Source organism: Lontra canadensis, unplaced genomic scaffold (genome assembly GCF_010015895.1).
Source record: "Lontra canadensis isolate GAN:19392208 unplaced genomic scaffold, GSC_riverotter_1.0 scaffold10, whole genome shotgun sequence".
Classification (NCBI taxonomy): domain Eukaryota; kingdom Metazoa; phylum Chordata; class Mammalia; order Carnivora; family Mustelidae; genus Lontra; species Lontra canadensis.
The window spans coordinates 9,528,720-9,536,131 of NW_022631004.1; the positions used below are offsets into that span (position 1 = coordinate 9,528,720).

At 39.0% G+C, this 7,412-nt stretch overlaps 1 non-coding gene across 1 annotated transcript; it reads right to left on the bottom strand.

Moving 5' to 3' along the window:
- Positions 1–2,789: 2,789 nt before the first annotated feature.
- Positions 2,790–2,894, bottom strand: LOC116866768. The gene has a single exon (XR_004382466.1). It is a non-coding gene; the product is annotated as a U6 spliceosomal RNA (small nuclear RNA).
- Between the last annotated feature and the right edge of the window lie 4,518 nt (positions 2,895–7,412).

Genomic DNA, 7,412 nt, shown 5'->3' on the forward strand with positions numbered 1-7,412 from the left:
GTAGTGGGACAGATGATGGGGACAGGTCTATGGGAGGGGTGGAGAGTGAGGCTGACAGTCTCCTCAATGGGAACTGGGACAGATTACATCCTGGCTTTCTCCATTGGCAGGGAGGCCTGGAAATGTGTGGGGCAACCTAATCTAGGACTTGCGTGATGGATAAGGAGGTCGTGAGAATACAGTTTCACTCTCTACACCGAGAATACTTGTCCCTGTGTTTTCTGAATATGACTTAAGTAGCAATGTGTTTGATGTTGCCTGGACTAAAGAATGGTAAGTGTGGTTCCTTTTATCTTTCTAGTCCAATACCAGTGGTTCATTAAGGTGGATGTGATGGGGTCCTGTGTTGACACCACACAGGTACAGGCGGAGAACATCCTTCAGTCTACCTATTCTATGCTGCTCAGTTTTCATTTTGATTTAACTACACAGCATTGTGCTGCTGAGAACTATAACCCCAGGCTCCCACAAAGTACTTGAGTTGGGCATCTTGGATGATTTATAGCAACATTTAGTCATGAGGTCTTTGGTTTCCATGTCTTGTAAATACAAAGAAGAAAGCAATCCCTGCCCCCATCCCATAGAGAAGACAGGATGGTTATTCATGTCTTATTATCACATCCTTAATCTTTTCCTTCTTCTTCTTCTTTTTCTTCTCCCCCCCTTTATTTATTTATTTATTTATTTTTTGTGGGTTGTATTGAAACCATCTGGGCTGCTTTGAAGTCAGTTTATTTTACTAAATTAAATTTTTTCAGATTGTTCCTTTTTTCTTTACGTGATGCCATACCGCATTTGATTAATTCTGGCACAAGTACACCTGTGTTTATGAATCTGACAGTTTAGTCTGTAGATGAAGGAAGCTGGAGTCAGAAATTCGTGCCAAATTAAATCTATTGGTAGACTCCAGGTTTTTTTTTCTTGATATTATTTTAGATTAAATGTTTCCCTATGTGGTTAAATATCTTTGGCTTTAAGTATCAGTTTACTTAAAGAGACGTTATAGTATAGAGATTAAAGACATAGGACTTATAGTTGGAGAGAACCCAGTTCAACTTGCCATGTGACCTCAGGAAAGTCAGTTTACCTTTCTGGGTCCTAGTAGCCTCATGTGTAAATGATGATGCCTCATGATGATTGTGACAGCCAGCCTCCAAGATGACTCCAGTGATCCCTGCCTCCTAGTGTTGGTGCTGCATGCTGTCCCTTCCCATGTTGAATAAGGTTGACTTGTTCAACAAACGAGATATTGTGGAAATGATGGTGTGTGACTTCTGAGGCTAGGTAATCAGACATTGTGGCTTCTGCCTTACGCTTTCTCTTGAATTGGTTAGTCTGGGGAAAGCTAGCAGCCATGTTGTAAGGATATTCAGGCAGTCCTAGGCACAGCCCATATGGCAGGAACCGAGATTTCCTGCCAACAGTGAGTACTATGAAGTGAGTCATCTTGGAAGCACATACTCTAGTCTTGGTGAAGCCTTCAGATATCTGCAAACTTGGCCAGTGTCTTTACTATGACCTCAGGAGAGAGTGTCAGCTACATACATCCAGTCAAGTCATTCCCCAATTTCTGATGTACAGGGACTGAGAGAGATAATGAATGTTAATTGTTTTGAGCTACTGAATTTGGGATAATTTGCTCCATAGCAATAGATGCATGGTATGATTATAATGTCAGTATCCCCTTGTAGGATTGTTGAGAGGATTACATGTGACATTGTAAGGGCTTTGCACAGAGTCAGGCACATAGTGTCATTCAGAAAGATAATAGTGTTCGTTATGGACAGAACTTGACTAGAGGACCAGTTCTCTCTAGCCCCTGTATTCCAAATGCTTTATGTGGGCTCTGCCTGTAGATGATAAATCATTCCAGATTTATAGCCAGCTCTTGAGTGAATGGTAAATTGGGTGACATAGCTGATCCTTCTTCTGTCCTGCCTCACATGTTCTTATCTCACTTTTTAATTTCCGTCTTGTGTTAGTCAGCTATGGGGAACTATTAGCCCCTGCTTCAGCTGCACAGATGCCTCTTGCTTAATCCTGGAGCCACCTTATTACACATGAGTGTGTATGATTTTAACTGTTTAGATGCATGTGAGTATCTGGACCTATTGGAAATGGGAGGTCAACACTCCCTCTTTCCACCCTTTGGCTAAATGATGCCATGGCACCCTCATTATGGCTTCTTGAAGTCGTCCTTGTGGAATGGAGATCTGCTGCCCACAAGGGAGGTCAGCTCAGTAGTGCACCTTTGGATTGGCTTTCACTCCTTCATGTCACTCCCCTGAGTCCCCTCCTCTGTTCCTTGGTCTCACTGCTTAAAATCAACTCTCTGCCTGCCAGGCTGTATATCTCTGGTTCTGCCCCTTGGAGGTTTCCTTAGGCTGTAACAGATGGCTCTTGTAAGAGTTGGCTGAGTGTTATTTGCTTTATATGTGTTCATGAAACCATGACCATGATACCTGCTTTACCCCTTTCAGTGGTTTTCTACTGTTCTCAGGAATAAGTCTCAAACATCTCACCCAATGGCAGGGACCTCCACAAACTGAATCCTAACCATACCTTCAGTATCCACTCCCCCCTTCTCCGTCCTCTCTCATCACTTCTCTATGTGGGCCTTATTGGGCTTTGTTCAGTTCCTTTTATGTGACAATCTTTCTCTTGCCTCTGAACCAAGAGCATGCTGTTTCTTCTTACTGCTTCTTATTGTCACTCATTGTTCAGGCCTCAGCCTTAATGTGGTATCCCCAGGAAGGCCTTGAAGATGTCATATCATTTTATTTTCTTTTTAAAACATGGAATTCTTTGTGAACTTGCACGTCATCCTTGCATAGAGGCTATGCTAATCTTCTCTGTATTATTCCGATTTTAGTATACGTTCTGCCAAAGCAAGCATTTGAAGATGTCATTTTAAATATCCCCATATCAATCTGGATTTCTTTCTTAACACCTATTGTACTTATAAATATTTTCTTAATGTTCACATTTCCTTCTTGAACATCAACTTTCTGAGGCCAGGGGCTAGGCCTATCCAGTTCTCTATTGCTCAATGTTTGGCTTAAAGAACATTTCAATAAATGTCTATTCAGTGGAAGAAAGAATTTAGGCAAAATTCACTTGCCTGATAAATATTGTGTGTGGTTTTTTTTTTTTTTTTATGCCTTAATCTCTCCCTTTAAAATGAATCCAGGGACACCTGGGTGGCTCAGTCGGTTAAGCCGCTGCCTTCGGCTCAGGTCATGATCCCAGGGTCCTGGGATCAAGTCCCACATCAGGCTCCTTGCTCGGTGGGGAGCCTGCTTCTCTCTCTGCTTCTGCCTGCCACTCTGCCTGCTTGTGCGTGCTCTTTCTCTCTGACAAATAAATAAATAAATAAATAAATAAAATCTTAAAAAAAAAATAACCTGAATCCTATCCAAAAGGGCCTCCTCAAGATGGTGAAACAAAATACCACTTAAATAGCAAAAATGACCAATTTTTTGGTAATAAAATGATTTACTTTTACAAATTTACCTCTCTTTCTTTTTTGTCATTACAAAAGGCATAGGCTTTACATAGGCATAGGCTGACATCATCTGACAGAAAAGCTCCCCTAGTACTTTTTTTTAGGTGGGGAGGGCAGAGGGAGAGGGAGAGAGAGAATTTAAGCAGGCTCCACATGCAGCATGGAGCCTAATGCGGGGCTTGAACTCACAACTCTGAGATCATACTTGAGCTGAAATCAAGAGTCAGACACTGAACTGGCTGAGCCACTCAGATGTACCTCCCCCAGTACTTTAGATTATAATTCAGTTTATAAAATTTGATTGACAGACAACTTTTAGTGATCATCTTTATTGGATAGAGGCTACCTCTGCATAAATAAAACCTGTAGTTTTAATTTATGTAATCTAAGCTCTATTTAAATAGAGCTGGCTTTTTGCTTCTGATGTATGTAGGAAGAGTGTTCAGTTGATGGGTCAGCACGAAACTAGAGATGCCCACCCAGGGAAATCTAGCCTTTTCAGAAACAGCGATACCACTCGGGTGGCAGAGGGTTGCATCAGGATTGTACTTGTATACCTAAGGATAGAGAGCCTTATGAATGTGATCGTGCTTGAAAATATATTAGCGTAAAGTCTAGGGCCATCTCATATTAGCGGTATCAGATGGTCTAAATTTATAAAAAAATACTAAAAGTCTGGTATCCTATCAGAATTGAATTATGGTACAGGTTAAGAAACCTGAATAATGCTGTGCTTAAGACAAGTTTCATTGATGTATATGTTTATAAAATGGAACTCAACTCTGTGGTAGATCAATAATGCACAAAGATAGCTCCTTTGGTATTTTGTAGAGGGCTGTGTACTAAATTTATTATGTCCGTGGCAGTGATACAGATCACATACTTTATGTGGCAGGAAACCATTCATTCAATTAACAGATATTTATTGTGTGCTTACTGTGTTCCAGGCACTTCTCCGGGCATATGAGATACCGTAAGAGCAAAATATATCTTAGCAGTTTCCCTTCAAGAACAGATTTTGCCATGACAAAGGGCTTTGCAAAACCACATGGAGAGGAAATGGTTGACATCATTGGGAATTAGTGTTGGTCAGGCTACAGGAAATTGTCAGCAGATTTCCCACGGTATTTTTTGAAGAATGAGGATCTTCTAGAGCGGAAGCAGTGTCATGCATTTCATCTAGGTCCAGCTGTTACAGCAGTTTATTTGAAGACTCGAAACATTCTTTTTCTCTAAGGAAATTGAGATATTGAACTAAGTTAATTGAATTCAGGTCTTTCTGAGCCACTGGGTTTCTTCCTGGTGGAGCTGATCCCTCTTTCCTCTCCCGAGGATCGGGGGAGACTTAGCCAGACAGTGAGTTGTTGCTGAAAACCTGAGAGTAATTGATCATGGACAGAGAAGATGAAGGCTATAGGGAGTCACAGAAATTGAGGACAACTCATGTTGTAATTTAGATTTGAGTAGGTAAGGGACATTAGAAGGTAATTCCTAGGATGAAATGAAAAGGATCTTGAATGTCCAGTCTGGATCAGTGGTTCGAAAGCTTGGCTGGGCATCTGAATCACCTCTGGTAAAATAAGAGACACTTCAGCCTAACCACAGCAATGCCGATACATACTGAAATTTGAGAACCACCCACTGGGATGTTAAAATCCATTTGGTGATGAACTCTCCACTGTACTTTCCCAAAGATTGCCAGAGTCATTGGGCAGGAACTAACTCTCTGTGCTGCCTGAGATGGATTCCCCCTTTGATTCCTTAAAAAACAAAACAAAACAAAACAAAACCAAAAAACCCTGCAAAACAAATAAACTTTAAAAATCATGAAAATTACAATGTAAATTCTTGCTGGTTAGTAAGATTTTGTTAACTAAGGAGATTGTATATGACTATGGGTGCTGTGGTTCAATCTTAGATCAAGTATTCCTTTGATTAATTGGGAAACTATAAATATTTTCATTTGCATTAGTCAGACACCACAGTTAGTGTCTGAGTTTGGACCATTGCCCCACTGACTATGTAACTAGAGATTTTAAACCTTAAAAGATCTTTTATTTAAAATGTGTACCAACAGTATATGGAATCAAGAAAATCTCTTAGCAGTGGGAAGATGGAACTGTGTTAATGGGGTTGTTATGGCTATTTGGTAAATCCAATGGTTTGGATGACTTAAATCCAAAGAGAATCTTGTGGGTTTTGTTTTCTCTCCTTTGTTACTCAATTTAATGTATTTCTTAACTAAGAAACAAATACCTTTAAGAGTACTAGATTATATAAATCCTTAGTTACCCGCTTCTGCAGAGATCTCTTCTGAAAAGATGGAGGGAACAATTTTTCCTTTGAGTCTGCCTCCCAGCATTCTGAACTTGATATATGTATTGTATCTTTTGCAGTACATCATTCTTTTGCCAAAATTCTTTGAGTTTTTCTCTGCAAAAAAACATGGAAATTTACCAGACTAAATCATAAATCCTTGCTATAATTGACTCCAACAAACTGAAATGCACAAGAAAATGAATATACAAATTTTAAAAATTTGGCGGTTTAATAATTATTTTAAGTATTGTTTAGTCCCACGGAGAAGTGGAAAATAAGTTATCAGTTGAGTTGTATATAGTGTAATAGAATGAGGCTTTGAAGTACTAACAATTCAGAAACTCTCACAATCCCTATCTAAAACAAAGATCTGTCTTCTGCAGTGTTTTCTGGAATTAGAAGCCTATGTTTACCAGCTGTAAATCACTTTTTCCTTTATTGTAGCATTTGACACTATGATACCTTCAAGTGGGTGTTGCTTATCTTGGGAGTGGTGGTGAATGTTGAATGAATATGAGAAGGAATTATAGCTATTTAACAACAGTTTGCAAAGGTTCTGGGGTTCTTGGGAGGGAGCAGGAAGTATTAATTTAAAAACAGTTTGCAAAGCAAAAAAGAAGACAGAAGAAAAAAGCATTTCATTTTTTAATCTGTTTGGATTACCTCTAAGGAGATGAGTAATGAATGAAATTTGGTGTTAGTAGACAGGAAGGGCTCTTAAGAGGCAGTCTAGACTTTAGGCCATCTTTTTTTTTTTTTTTTTTTTTTTTAAACAAAGCTCCTCCTGAATTCTTTTTAGAGAAGATTCTCTGCCATATTCTTACACACTTTGAAGGAAAGGGAATTAAGAAACTCTACCAATCAATCTAGTGTCTAATAAGCTTCTTCAAAATTGCTTTCTTTGAATATTTTTTTAACTTCTCAGAATGCAATTTGTGTTTCATAGGATTTGTAGACATTTTACATCTTGGATTTATATAGTTTACTTTTCTGACTATTTTTTAAAAGAAATTGGTCCAAGTCGTTTTAAATTCTAAAACACTTTTCAAAGTCACTACCCTTTACCTTAAAATTTCAAGTTGTGTAAGTTAGCCTGATTTCTCTAAGCTTTCAACAGAGGTGTATCTCTTGTCACTGGTACATTTTAAACTACAATTGGGAAAGATTTTCTAGTAAAGTTATGTTAGGTATTCCATATATCTTTCAGGGTAGTTTAGAAAGTTTAGATGTAGGACTCACTTAAGATGGGCCTGTCAAGGAAGGATGAATCTTCAGTATATCTCCCTAACTCCAGTGCTATATAATAGAAGGGAAACAGTTTAAAAAAAAAAAAGAAATTTGTTTATGTAATTCCTGTAAATAATGTACACGAATACATTGCAGACCCTGATGAGTAATTACAATGGTTTCCTTATTGATCCACTGAGCTTGAAAACCAGCTGCATTTCCTTTTCCTTAACAACTTCCACGCTCCAGGGGATGGCTCTCACCTGTCTTCCAAGCATTGTAGACAACAGAATTTGTCACTCGCACTTGGCCCTTTACCTCAAGCTACTTTGGAGGCCATTTTCTCCTGCTGCAGAAAATC